Below are 14,685 nucleotides of genomic sequence, written 5' to 3' on the forward strand. Positions count from 1 at the left end.
CAGGATTAATTCCCGCGTCACTCGAAATTGAATTTGGCTTTCCTGCAGTAACGCACTTGCACAATTGAACCGCTGAACGGTTATGTTCTAATTGCCATAGTTTTTTTCTTCAAGGACCATATATAGTTATTTGACACTGCCCATGGTAAATTGCATGGTCTAATTGTTTATAGAACTTAATTCCCAGTTGATATATCTGGCTGGCTTATAGAAATTTCTTGCAAAAAGGGTCTTGGGTTCGCGCTGCAAGCTTTCATGCTCTACGTGCTTCCAGCATTAACACACACTCGACCCCATGACTAGAGCACTGCACCTGATTTTCCGGTCCGGGCCCGGCCCATGCCCACCGTTTAAAGGCCGAGCCCAGCCCGGGCCCATAACTCCAAGCCCGGGACTGGCCCTGGCCCATGCACACATGAACTAGGCGCGTACCTGGCCCGCGTTTCCACTAGGCCCGCCCCAGGCCCGACAAAGTCTGCATGCGCAGACGCCTTAAAAATGTACTGCTTACCGCCAGTACATAAAAATAGGCCAAGATGAGACAAAAAAAAAAGAATCTTACAGTAATAATATTCTCAACAGAGAATTAAGGGCAGTAGTATCTGTAGAAGCAAAGGTTTCGTCAAGAGAGTTTTGGGAAGACATTTTACTCATCTGTCTACAATACGCTTTCTTTTATTCGGCGTCAAATAAATCACTGGACCAAATTCAGCGGCAGGTTTCCTTCATTTCCGAAAGAAGCTGTATACACAGAAAGCCCCGGCCCGCGGCCCGTTCCCGTGCAGTGTTCTACCGACCCCCTACCCCAATCCCGATCACGTATATAACACAAGCAAATATACGGGACGTTGTGTCAGACACGTATGGCGAGCTTAGTACGGATCACACATATGCTCTTTCACATATGTACTACAATCAGCTGAATACGGCAGCGACGATGTCTTGCGATGTGTTTGCTAACACGTTGAAATGGCCACAGAGCGTAGCGTGGCGGAACGTCCGTGGCCACGATGGCCACGATGCCGATCTTCTCTGTCTCTTACTCAAGTGATTAAGAGGGACTCACGTATACCACTTTCAGGACTAGATCATACCTCCTAAACCTCCTGCGTCCCTTTTGTTTTCCTGAATACATTCGAGGGGTGCACATACATCATGACTGATGTTTTGTGGTCGTGTGCGCCTCTCGGCTAGCAGTTCTAGTGAAATGATGCCGAGACAGCAAGAAAGCCGAAATGGAGTTGATAATGAAATTGCTACGCCTTTGTATATGAAGCTGTACACATTATGGTGCGTTACAAAACCTAAGCAGACACAAAAGCAGATGCAGAAGGAGCTGTGTAAGAACATTGTGTGTGTCAATGTCAAGCGAGACAAAAGTGTGTCGTGTAGGCCTATAAAATTTGAAAAATAAATATATAAAAAAAGTTGCTTGTATTACGGCCTCCGAGATCACCAAACGCGCGCGTTTGGTGATCTCCGAGGCCATGCTTGTATACATGGCAAAAAGATGTCATAAGTGAAAAAAAAAATAAATGAGGAAAAAGATTGTTAAAATAGAATAACAAGGGCTAGATTTGGGGCTAAATGGTGTGAGTTACTACTAAAAGAAGAGACAGAAACATTATTTACTCCTTATAGGTGGCGGGTGCGACACACGTGCGATTAGGCCATTTTGGGATCCATTGGTGACATGTGACACCTTCTTCAAGTTCGCGCTGTTCCAATTTCCCGATGAGTATTTTGCTGTAGAGTATGTTAATGTAATTCAGGGGCACGACGCAGTCGTCAAACGTAACTCAAAAACCTTGCCGACGTTCAGCGGCCCTTCACAGAAGGTCAATCGGATAAACGTTGCCTGGCCCGAGAGGATAAAAAACGGCGGGCAACTGGCTCATCAAAGCTGCTCGTCGCGCAAGCTGTCAAGTTCAGCCGTAAGTATACAGACTGTTATTGTATTTTTTGCAGATGTAAAACTGGCGCCCTTGCACTGAGCCAGATAGCGCTGCTATTTAGCTGTGGCGGTATGCATGCATGTTTATCAAGAAGGAGGAATAGACTTCGCGTATCTCCTCCACCCGCGTCTGGCGCTTCGCCTTGGATGCTGGCTGGTGCGCGTTGTTCTTCGGTCAGGTTGATCGCGCCCAGCTGGGTCTCAGGGTCAGAGCTGTGCAGGGTCTCCCAGGTTCTTTGGTTATTTATATTTACGGCCCTCCTTGGGGAGAAGGGGCATGCACGTAGTACTCAACATGTCGACAGTGCAGCAATTTTTCCCCAACGTTGGTATTAAGGGAGAAAAAAATACGATGTCACGCCACAGAAAGACTTTTGGCACATATCGCAGTGTCCGGATTTTGCAGTGACGTAAACAAGTGGAGCCATGGTTAAAATACTTTGTGCATGTTTCTGTACTCTGAAGGGACGGAAGAGGAACGTTTTTCGTCAAGAACTGGTCCTAAATACCAAAAACCGGCGTTATTGGGTTTTTCAGATGCCGTAATTTTTTTACCGGCGAATGTTTATCAATGTTTTTTGGTTAGAACCGGAAAGTACATTGCCTGCTTGTGCCGTCTGTTTTTTTTTTTTTTTAACGATATTTACTGCCTAAGGGCATCAGTAGGGTATGAGATGAAGAATGAAGAAATGATTAAATTAATGGAAAAAGGTTGGGTGATTTTATGATGTCAAGGAGTGAGCAATGATGTCCCTGCGTCCAGGTGATATACGAGGCAGGATTGTTTGCTGGTAGGCTAGCTATCGCCAAGTGCCGGATTCGTGTCAATTTCAGTGCTGGGCAGTCCCACAGCAAGTGGTGAATGTCGGCTTCAACATTTTTGTTCTTGCATATCGGACATCGTGGGTGGGGATATAAGTGTCCCCGCCCAGGGTGTTCGATATGTAAAAACAAATATGAACGTAGTCATTGCTTTTTCAGAGCAAGAGCTCAATTTTGAACTGTGCCGTTTGTATGTTAAGGCAAGTGATGTCATTCACAAGCCATAATATAGAGTGAAGCAAAGACGGGTATGAGAATGTCTGCTAATAGGTTTTCTTCTTCGTAGCTGTGCGCAGCAATCTGGAAATATTACTGAATGCAATGCTCGAGGAAGAAGAGGGATATGGTGATGCCCATCGACTGAAGACCAGCAAGGTTTCTGTCTTCTGTACCTTCCATTCGTGTGTTATAGGCCATAATGAGAAAATGCTTTGTATTGCTTTTAATTTTTTCTGTAAAAATGTATTGTTTTCCTTCTTTGACAACAGCATAAAATGCTTACGTTTGCAATGTAATCCCTGAGACAGAGTCAGAAATTAAATAGATCTGCAGGCCATTAAGATATGTTTTAAGATGATCATGTAGCAACTTCCTTATTCGAGTTAGCAGTGTGCTGCAGAGGCCTGTTTGAGCCAGAAATCCTGTACAGGGTGGTCGTGAACCCCATGTGTATTGGCCAGCTCCACAGCATCTTGGAGCTGGTAGATTGTCAAATTATTCAGCTGAAAGCTTTTTATGTTATTCAGTAAGTCTTGCACACCAATTTCAGCGAGTTTAGCATGCACTACATTGGTAAAAGAAATTATTTTTCTGAGCCTTAATGGGCAGCTTGGTGGCATCACCTGTTGCCTTAGTGTTGATGCTAAGCTTTCACTATTCTCTTAAGTACCACAGCTTGCTATTGAAAATAATGTGCAAATTGCATCCTTCATTATACCATTAGTCTCTTACATTCCTCCGGGCCTCTTATTGATGAATGACTGCTGCTTGTTAAAAGCTAGGAATCAGTTCTAAATTGTTTATGTTTAAGCAGTTAAACCTCATTTTTGAAAAAAAAAATATGGTGTTTCTTTTTTGTATAATAGAAGCCAGGAAAACGAAAGGGGGAGACAGCATCTTAGGCTGGAATTAGATCAAAAGGTAAGCAACTACATTTTTTGGCTATGTTGAAGTAGTTAGAAGGCTTATCTATGCATAACTCATATTGAATAAAAAAATGTCGTTGGCAATTTAAATACTTTTGCAATATTATGATCCTCCACATAAATAAGAGTTAAAATTTTTCATATTGTGTCTACTGGAGAAAGGAATGGCTTGTTTGCAATTTTAATGGCCTGGGAATGCAGCATCATATTATGCATGTAGTGATCACACAGCCTCAGCTCTCTGTGTCAATTTCTACAGGTCATGTTACAGCTAATGATTACTTTTGTAAATGGGGAAGGATTTTCACGGTACAATTGAGTGTCACAATTAAAGGCCTGTGATCAATCATTACATGGCACTCTCTGGCACATTAAATGATTGGCATGGTGCATGTGCAGAATTACACATATGATGAGGAATGTTTTTCAATGCCTGTCCCAGTCCTATCTGCCATCACTGCAAATTTGTGACTGCTTGCAACCCAGTATTGATTTCAAAGCTCTGGCTTGACTTAGAAAGGGGTCCATTCACAGCTGGTTCATTTATTGCTATGTCTTGAAGCCGGTTAACCATTGGAGGGCCTGTCTAAGAGTGCACTGTCTTAGCTCAGCGAAACTAACAATAAACGAGCACGCAGCGCAGTGCTAATACAGTGGAACCCCACTATAGTAAACTCGGATATAGTAAAATGAAACTGAAGTCCCAGTTCCTCTTCCATAAGTGACATCTTTTGCCTAAATGGTAAAAACATTTTTGGTAACAATCAGTTGTCGTAAAGTGCACCTGCCCACGGGGATGTACTTCCCTTGAAATTACATCACTGCACACGCACTACTTAGAATCGAAGGGCAGATATAAAAAAAAAACGCAAAACTGCTTTTTTAATGGCTTTACCATCAGGCTCACCAACACTAAGGAGCCAACTTTACATAAGCCTTAGAACCGTGAAGGAAAGAATGCAGTGCATAGGATAAAGTAAGGTTGGCTATGAATATGGAAGGAAGGGGGTGCAGTTCACTCAGAAGTAAAAGAGCGGAAAAGCGTAGCAAGAAGTAGGGAAAGAAAGAAATTTCCGAGCTGCAGGGCGAAACGCAAGAGAGTGATGGCAAGAAATGTAGGCGCGGCATGTTCAGTTTTGCTGTGCTTGACTGTCACATACATTTCTCATCTATTGCCTTTTAAATGCCCTAAACAGTGGAACGCAATGCCGTGTACATTCAAGGCTTTGGTTTTCACGTGAAATCACTCAGTTGAACAATAATAGAGTAGAACGTTGAGCTAGTTGGTGTAACATCTTGGAAGGAGGCAGCAGAGCAGGGGAACAAAACCGAAGAAGCGCACATAGACACAAGGACAACGCTGCACTGACAACTATATTGATCTGAACCCGCGCATCTTTTCTCCCTTCACTTTACCTCTGCAGCTAACTTATTCCTTATCTTTAACATCCTGCCAGCAAGCGTAATCTAATTCCTTTTTCAACAGTACCACTGAAGGCGTGGTAACACACTGGTCTTCCGAGCTCCTGATTGCACGTGCTTCGAAAATTTCCCTTGTTAACCTGTCCTTATTCCTTCTCAAAACCTTCACATTGTGAAGGTCAGCTGCACATTTTTGGTCTTTGCAAATACAATAAAGCAGCCTCTGCAGTGCACTGCGAGGTTGGTGTCTGACTTCTCCGATATTGCTGCAGCGTGCTCTCTAATTTTGTCATTAATGAATCTTCCTGTTTGTCCAATGTACTGCTTGATGTAGGTTTCTTTTTTAGCGCAAACAAAGACAAAGACAAGAAAGGCGAGACGTTTGCGCTAAAAAAAAAAACCCTACATCAAGATGAACTACCAACTCGCCCAGCAGGAAGTTTTAATCAATGTATTGCTTCCCACAATGTAAGGGAATCTGGTAGACAATCCCCTGGATACAATCGGAGTACCTTGTCCGGTGCGCAGTTTGGCATCTAGACTTAAACTCCTGGTTATTCACTCGAGCAAACTTGCCTTTGGCTCTGTTTTATGTCGCAGGACACAATCCGGATGCCATGTCTGTGTCCAATCTTCATCAAATTATGGGTCAATCCATGAGTATATGGTACCACTGACCACTTATTTCTTTGTTTAAAGAAATAATGTAAAGGGCATCCCCGGAAAGAGGAGCCATCCAAGCTTACTTTGCGTGCGCCTTTACTGCTGATTCTGATCACATGTCGGTGGCAGCACTTTGCAAAGTGTGGAGGCCACGTGCTCCTCTGTTCTCTCTTATATTGCTTCTAGCTGTACTATGTCGCATACTTACATGCCAAAGTTATTGGCACGAGCGCAAGACTGCCTGTCTTGTTTGCGTGATAGAAAAAGTTATGCGTTCACATAACCTTTACTGTGTTGAAGAGCTGGAAAGGAGCAGACATTTTCTGCCAGCCAAATAGTCTGTCTCCTCATCATTATCATCATCCTTTTCTATCCCTTAAAGGCCCCAAGTGGGGTATTACATTGGGAAGGGGGGGGGGGGATCGATAACATAGTATCAGCGGTCAGGAAATGAAAAACGAGAACAGGCACTACAATGCAGTAATACAACAGCAATACAAGAATACCATAAATTGTACCTGAGCACAATTCAAAAACTCCTAAAACAGACTATGGCAGTATAAGAGCAAAAACAAATGCAACATAGACCACAATCACATAAACTCGAAAGAATAAAAATTGCACAGAAAGGAAACCATTGTAGTTGTTCGTTTAGATCGGCAGCAAGTATAGTCGTAAATTTAAATGTCATGCTTGGAGGCTATTGATTCGGATAATTTATTCCATGCTGCAATTGGTCTAGGAAAAAAGGACCTGTTGAAAGCATCAGTGTGACCATGAAGACGCTGAACGCTCATTGAATTATAATGGCAACGAGAAGTGCCTAGTGGCAACTCTAAGAGCGAATTTGGTCAATGAGGACAAAGTTGTGCAATTTTCCGTCGGAATTTCCAGTGGGTGAAGGTCAAGGGAGGCTTTGATACCAGTTATGTAATCCAAATAATGTGCGCTAAAATGTTTTTATCTGAGCACTGCTGCGATACAGTGCTTGTCGTTCAGACTTAGCACTGTATGCGACTACTTTTTTAGAGTACAAACATTTTCGTTGAATTGGGAACCAGAAATCTTGCATCTAGAAAGAAAAGTGCAAATTTTCTTGGGCTCACTCATTCAGAATGCACCTTGAATATTTTAATCTGAGTGCTCGCTTTGTCTGTTTCATCTGAGGCAAATTGAGACCATTGCTCATTATTTTGAGCAAGTGAGTCCATTTAACCGAGCAGCTGGCGGGTGGGTATGTAGGCACACCTTCTTCCAGTAGGTATTGCTTTATGTACACTGGAATATGGACACTGTCTCCTTGCATTCCAATCTTATAGTTGGTGCTGTGCAGTGGTAGCTCAATCGGCGTTGGTTGTACAATACATAGCTGCCTTTTGTGGTGCCACCTCAAGGACGATTTCTAAACTCTGCAAGTGATACCTTTCTGATTATGTCTGCAGACCTTGTGCAGGAGCAAATTAAAAAAAAAGGTTATTTTCTAAGGCCCAGACAAAAGCAAATAAGTTTTACTCAGTAGCATTGTTGGTTGCTGCACGACATAGTGCAAATGATTTCTAGCTGAGTAGCATCTTTGTGTTGCTCTGTGCTGTCGGTAGCTAAATAAGTTTGGGAAATTTAAACTTCGCCCATCTGAAGCTCCGATGTGCAGTGTTGCTCATGTTTTCTTTCTGTAATGTTCTGTTGTTTTATAGAGTTGCCAGAACTTGTTGACGTCTTCAATACTTCTGGGATGGCTGGTGCAGCAGCAGGAAATACTGGAGGTACTGAGTGTTTTGGCTGTCCTGTAAGTGTTGATCAACTGTTGCAATGAAAATTAAGTTAACCTGTAGCCCTTTATAAGAGGCACCTATTCTGCATTATTTTTTTATACCCGTTGCTAAGCATGATTCTCTCAGAAAGTACTGTGTGTCAAGTTGGGTAGTGTAAATGCCTCATTGGGGCACTGAAAATTGACCTGACAGAGCTGCACAGTCTAAGCAGTAAGAAATCTAATCGTCCCAGATACACTTTCAGTTTTACTATGAACAGAAGAGTTTAACATCAAGTCTAAACAATGTTTGTTGCGCTGTTGGGACCATGAAGGTGGCAAATCTATTAGATCAAAGTAGGGAATTCGCTTGTAGGATGAAAGAGCACTGAACAAGTGTAGAGGGGGAGCCTCAGTTAGCAAGCCGAGCCAACATTTCGACAAGGGGACTTGTCTTCGTCTGGGCAGCACAATTACTGGTGGAGGTTTTAAATACGGTTTTGCTTCCGAAGAAGAAAAGCTAGGGAAGGGGGGGGGGGAGAAAGAAGCAGAGCGAGAAGTGAAAGAATGTTTCCTTGGGTATGAATTTCTATGAGCATGGAACCAGTGCTTTCATCATCACATGAAAAAAAAAGAAAAGCAGCAGCAGCAAGAAAATCTAATACGCGAAGTAGACGATTGTCAGCACCTAAAGCAGGTTCGATGCTGACACGTGTTTCTTGAAAGGGGACAGGTAGAACGAAAGGAAGATGGTTTACCCGGTATGAAGAAGTACTGAACAAGGGTAAAAGGGGTACGCCTCAGTTCACAGGTCGAGCCAACGTTTCGACAAGTGGACTTGTTTTCGTCTGGGCAAAGTGATTATCACTGGCAAGGGTTTAAATATGCTTTTGCTTCCGAAGAAGAAAAGTTTAGGAGGGGAAAGTGGGTGAGAAGAAAGTAGGTAAAGGAGTGTGGAGGGGAGGATGGGTGAGAAGGAAGTAGGTCATGCAGTGAAAAAATAAATAGTAAATCTTCAGTATGTATTTCTCAGCCTGGAACCAGGGATCTTGTGGTGGCCTGCAAAAGAAGTAAAAGCAGCATACCAGGAAAAACTACAATACCGGGTAGATGATTTGTCACCACTTAAGAGGGTTTGGTGCAGATACACCTTACAAAGGGACAGGCTTTGCAAAGTGCCCTGATAAGGAATATATCTAAGGGAGCCAATTCTTAAATCTTTCTGCAAAGCTGGTGGTGGTGGTGGTGGTGGTGGTGGAAGGGGGGGGGAGGTCAGTACAAAGTCACAGGATAATAACTGCACAGTGAACCACAAATGACATGCAAAAGAAAAAGTTTGAGGACAAACTCAAGCAACAAGTGATAAGGGGGAAATGTGTTTGGAGAAGCATGTACAGCTTATGCTATTGCAGAAGGGAATAGAGTGTACATGCGTTGTGAATAAACTGTACAATTAACGCTATGTGGGATTGTTTCCCCGAATAGTTATGTTGCATAGGGAATATACTTAAGGGATTCTCTTAAGTGGTGACTAATCATCTACCCGGTATTGTAGTTTTTCCTGGTATGCTGCTTTTACTTCTTTTGCTGGCCAAAGGATCCCTGGTTCCAGGCTGAGACATACATACTGAAGATGTTTTTTTTTTTGTTCACTCCATGACCTACTTTCTTCTCATCTTCTCACCCATCCTCCCCTCCCCACTCCTTCACCTGCTTTATTCTCACCTACTTTCACCTCCACAGCTTTTCTTCTTTGGAAGCAAAAGCGTATTTAAACCCCTGCCACTGATGATCGCTTTGCCGAGACGAAGACAAGTCCACTTGTCGAAACGTTGGCTCGACCTGCAAACTGAGATGTACCCCTTTTACATTTTAGGAAACGTAGCGCAAAGAAGACAAGGACAAATGCAAACGCACCAACTCACCCAATTCAGCATTCTTGTACCCCTTTTACCCTTGTTCAGTGCTCCTTCATACATTGAAAGGGACAAGCATTCCAAAGGGACCTGATGAGCAATACAGCTAGCTGCATGGAAACAGCTATCAAGAGGTTTTGGAAAGGGGAGAGAAGGACAAAAAAAATTAAAATAACAACAAATTAGAGTATACTATACCTGCCAAGCATGGAATTATCTGAAACGATTCAAGGGGAAACCAAAGTAAGAAGTAATGAGAAACGAACATGTTTGAACAAACACTTGGAGCTTTTGCTATTACAGGAGGGGGGCGGGGATACAGAGTATGTACATATGCTATGAATAAAGTGTACTATTTACACTTTATGGGATTGTTGTCATGGCTAGTTGTGGCAGAGAGGAAATATATTTAAGGAATACTAATGCTTCTTTCAAGATATTGTTGCAAGATAACGACAACGAAGTGTTTCCTTCACTTGCCTCTTGGAAGGGACAATGAGATGACAACAAAGTGGGCCTGGTTCCATGTTGCTGCTAGCGGCTATGCTTGTTGAGGCTGTTGTAAATATACTGTAAATACATAGAGTTTCCACGTAACAATATTTGCTCCTGTTGGTTCCAATCTTATAAATTTATGGATTAGATATGCCACCCTATATTTTGTGTCCCTTGAAGATTTAAAGCCCAACATGGAGAATAAATAAATAAATTTCAATAACCTTACGGCCCATCTGATTGAAATGCTGGGAAGCTGCTTTTGGGAGGTTTTTGCCTGTGTCTGCCCGATGTTCATTTACCCTTCTGTTCATTGATTGCCCAGTCTCTTTCGGACAAGTTCGGAGCCATAATTGAAAACCTGCTTGAAAAGCCATGCCCTTTGCTGACTGCAAATATCGCTCTGTAGGATGAGCAAATGAATGCGCTTCCTCGACTGCGATGGGCAAGGCACTGATGCGTGGGGTGCAGCACAGATGTCCGCACAGCTTCTCCGCACCTCCAGTTCCCCCAATTTACTGCATGTAACACACTGCTCCCCTGCAAGTTCATCGTCGTCTGGGGAAGCCATCGCGCAGGGCAAGCCACGAAACTTTCGCTTACCAGTGACGACTTGAAATGTGCCCATGCCACAAAAGTGTAATGCGATGATCAATTACAGTACTGGTACCGGCAGCTGATCAGAGTTATCAAAGCTTATGCTACGCCGCACGTTCAGACTATAAGGATGGTCGACTCTGGCAAAAAAAAAGAAGGAAAAAAAAAACATCTGCCGCTCCAAGCGGCCTGGAGTAGAAGTTGCAGTGAAGGCATGTCGTGAATGTGGCAGTTAGTCTTACCGCCATATTCACGACTGCGCCTTCACTCTAACTTCTACTCCAAGCGGCCCCCGAGGCCCGTTTTTCGTTTCAGAAAACAACCTTCACTCGAATAACTCCCACAGTGGCAGAGAGAACTCTAGTTTTCTCAAGATTCTCTAGTCCGCAGTGCCGCTGCCTTGGCGCCGCTCCTCGACCACTCCACTTGTAAACACTGAGGATATCACATCGTTTGCTCGCTGTGTGGACTTTGTTCTACCGGTATACCAAACTTCACGAAAGTGGATATGACGAGGATGCACCAAACCTTTCTCTAAAGCATTGGCTGAAAGTGACAGCGACCCAGGACATCTGGCACGTTATCGTTTTACAGGTGTGGCCGTAGCCTCTTGCTGCCCGTGCCGAGCTTTTATAACTGTGATCAGCCGCCGGTACCAGTACTGTAATTGATTATCGCATTATGCGTCTGTGGTGTGGGTACATTTCAAGTCGTTGCCGATGAAGTGAACAACTTTTCGGAGCCTACTGAGTGCAGAGTTGAGGCGCGCATTTCACGGTTAATGGTGAGCTTGCTTGCAGGTGGACTCGAGCTGTGGGGGAGGCGCACTCCTTCCATAGCTCGCCTTGTCTGATGAACGGCGGCAAACTTGTCGTGGGGGAACAGCATGTCACATGCAGTAAGCTGGGGTGCACCGAAGGCGCGGTGGGGCTGTGCGGACATCTGTGCTGCACCCCACGCATGAATGGCTTGCCTGTCACCTGAGGGTACGTAGTGCATCTTCGGACGCGCGGCACTGTCGAGGGAGTGCATTGGTGTGCTTGTCCTACGGAAGCATATTCGCTGCCAGCGAAGGCATTCTCTTCAAGCACAGTTTCAGTTAGGGCTCCGAATTCAGTGTGTATGCGCTGAAACGCACTGTGAAGCAGCATGCTGGTTTTCACCGTTTGCCCCCGAGCCCTCTGAAGGCCAAAGCCATGTTCATAGAAAGTGCCGGCTTTTACTTTTTTTTTTTCAAATGTATTTTGATGTCTGTCAAAGCACGGCAATAAAAAAAAAGGCAAAGCAGCAAAGGGCGAGAACATCTCACACCAAACAAATAAACTGAAGTATTCACACCATTTCTCAAAGCATATGTCATGTACTGAGTCACCAGCAGCGACTGTTGCCAGGCGCAAAAGCATTTTTGGTCGTTTTTCACAGCCACCCTTTTCATTTAGCCCGCAAAACAAGTTCCACTATGCTCTTAACATCGAACTTGCTTGCGAAGGTTGTTGAAGACTCAACATGAAAAACTAAGCGTGCTACTTTAGCACACAGTTTTCGGGCCAAAAGTACGCCCATATGCCATTTGCGGTGCTTCGAGTGGAGAGAGAACTTGTCAGAGGAAATGCCGAGTTGGATTCATGAATCCTAATTGGCCCTGAAGTGGAGGAATGGCTGTTTTCTCCACTCCAAGCACTGGTGGTAGAGCGTCGAGTCGAGGCACGTTTACAGTATGGGCGCTAGTTTGCATTCATGTGAGAAAACCATTGAGAACTTACAGTACAAGAATCAAACTGAACTTGGTGGTCTATATTGCTGAGACTTTCAGTTTGCACATCCCATTCCTATTATACCTGCAATGCAGTTGCAGGCTTTCAGGCACCGTTAAAACATTCACAGCGCCAATTGGTTTCGTATTGAGTGGGAGCACCCATTTCATGGCAGTTGTATCAACACATGAAGCTCATGATAATTTTTGATGGCAATGTTTGTACCTCCAGCCGTCAGTCAGGATTTTAATTGAGATGTCCCAAGTTTGGTCAAAAGGTTTTCTGTGGGTAAAATTAATGGTAGAGCACCTGTTTGGAGCAGCTTGGCTCCACAGAAAATTTCAACTGTACTGATATTTTGAGGTATGCAATTGTATGTTACCAAAGCTTTACTTGTTTCGTTTGCTGTTTCTTCCAAATTCGCTTGTATTATAGTCACAAATGCATGCATTCAAGATTAAGCGAAAAGGGAAGGGTTCGAAAGCTTGGGTTTTGTATTTTCTACACCGCTAAAAGACAAACTGTTCATGCAGTGAAGTTCGTAATATTAGTGTTTTTTTATATATAAATGCTGCTGTGTAAGAACAAAATTTCGTTGTAAATTAGGATGAATTAGGGCGGACGTTAAGAAGCGGCAGATGTTTTTTTTTTCTTGTTTTTTTGCCAGAGTCGACCGTCCTTGTCGTCTGAACGTGCGGAGTAGCATAAGCTATGGTGGATGCGAATGTTAAGAAGCGGCACATTTATATTTTTTTTCTTTTTGCGAGAGTTGTCCATTCTTGCATTTATAAATCAACGAAAGCATGCGGTCAGCTGTGATCATGACACCGGCTTTTAGAAGGGCGGTACTGGTATATCTAACCTGGCCAGATTCGGGCTGCATTTGAGAATTTTATTCACATATTATGCGTTAATAGGGGCTGCCATATTTGTTACAGCTTACAGTATTTATTATTTTGTTACAGTATTTGATTGTTTTAAATGTTAAAAAGAGGGCTTTAATTTGTGTCTTGTTTCCTTCCTCTTCAGTTCATGTGATGTCAAAATTTCCCCACCTACCTTACTCTATGGTCCAGAGTTTTTTGCGTCACAAATTCAACAATGCAGCGAGTGCATTGAAGAAAGCAAGTAAAGAATCGTAAACAGGAAGGGTCAGGGTTCGGGCTAGCGGGTAATCTACATGAGGTTCCATAGCGCACATTAAAGAAGGGACAGAACACGAGCGCTCGTGTTCGGTCCTTTCTTTGATGCACGCTATGGAACTTCATGCATAAACGGGAAGTATGTTTCATTTCTCATTCTCTGATAAAAAAAAAAAATATGCTTCCAAGATTCTAACCCGCACTCCTTTATTCTGAAAAATGGAACTATTATATTCATGTCAGGATCAGATAAAAAAACAGAATGCCCCATTGTGGTTTCCATTACAGGTTGGTGGCTTTGCCATAGTCTACATTTCAAATACGGCGTTTCAGACATTGTGGTTTCCAACTCCAGCTCAGCTTTTTTACTTTTGTTTTGTCATCATTCATAACCATGTTGAGAAGGAACAAACCATCTGGTTTCTAAAGCTAGTTCTTGTAGCAGTATATGATTGTTAATTGGAATGTTAAAAAGCCTACTTTAATTTGTGTCTTGTTTTCTTCCTTTTCAGTCCACGTTGCGTCCAAAGTTTGGAACCTATCCAGATCTGCGGTCCGGACTTTCTACTTGCTTTCGTTTAGCACGAGATCAGTGTTTTGTTACTCTATATATTGGTGTATTGTAGCACTGTTTCTTGAAAATTAAACTCTGTAAATAGATATTGAGTGGCATAAGCGTATTTCCTTTCCATGGACTGTATTGTGATTTAATGTGTGATATGGTATGGCCGAAATTGTTTGCTGCGAGTACTATGAAAGACCCCATAGTGGAGGGCTTTGGAAATTTCGACCACCTGGGGTTCTTTAATGTGCACTGACATTGCACAGCACTCAGGCGCCTTGCTTTCCACCTCCATCGAAAAGTTGCTGCTGCGGCCGGGATTCGATGCCACATCCTCGGGCACAGAAGTCTTGCACCCTAACCATAGCACCACCACGGTGGGTCATTGTACTCAAATGCTTCAAATAAGGATATAAAGGAAGTTGTGTCACATATATTCAGACTGGGTGGGTAAAATACAGGG

At 43.3% G+C, this 14,685-nt stretch overlaps 1 long non-coding RNA gene across 2 annotated transcripts; it reads left to right on the forward strand.

Moving 5' to 3' along the window:
• Positions 1 to 1,723: 1,723 nt before the first annotated feature.
• Positions 1,724 to 14,320, forward strand: LOC146172153 (uncharacterized). 2 transcript variants are annotated; one of them, XR_014702590.1, is made up of 5 exons: positions 1,724 to 1,934; positions 3,063 to 3,151; positions 3,862 to 3,916; positions 7,701 to 7,792; positions 14,173 to 14,320. It is a non-coding gene; the product is annotated as an uncharacterized LOC146172153 (long non-coding RNA). The 2 variants fall into 2 exon arrangements; XR_014702591.1 differs by having other exon boundaries at positions 7,701 to 7,769.
• The last annotated feature ends 365 nt before the right edge of the window (positions 14,321 to 14,685 follow it).

This window comes from Amblyomma maculatum, unplaced genomic scaffold, assembly GCF_055883805.1.
Source record: "Amblyomma maculatum isolate TAMU_Amacu unplaced genomic scaffold, ASM5588380v1 scaffold_13, whole genome shotgun sequence".
Taxonomy (NCBI): domain Eukaryota; kingdom Metazoa; phylum Arthropoda; class Arachnida; order Ixodida; family Ixodidae; genus Amblyomma; species Amblyomma maculatum.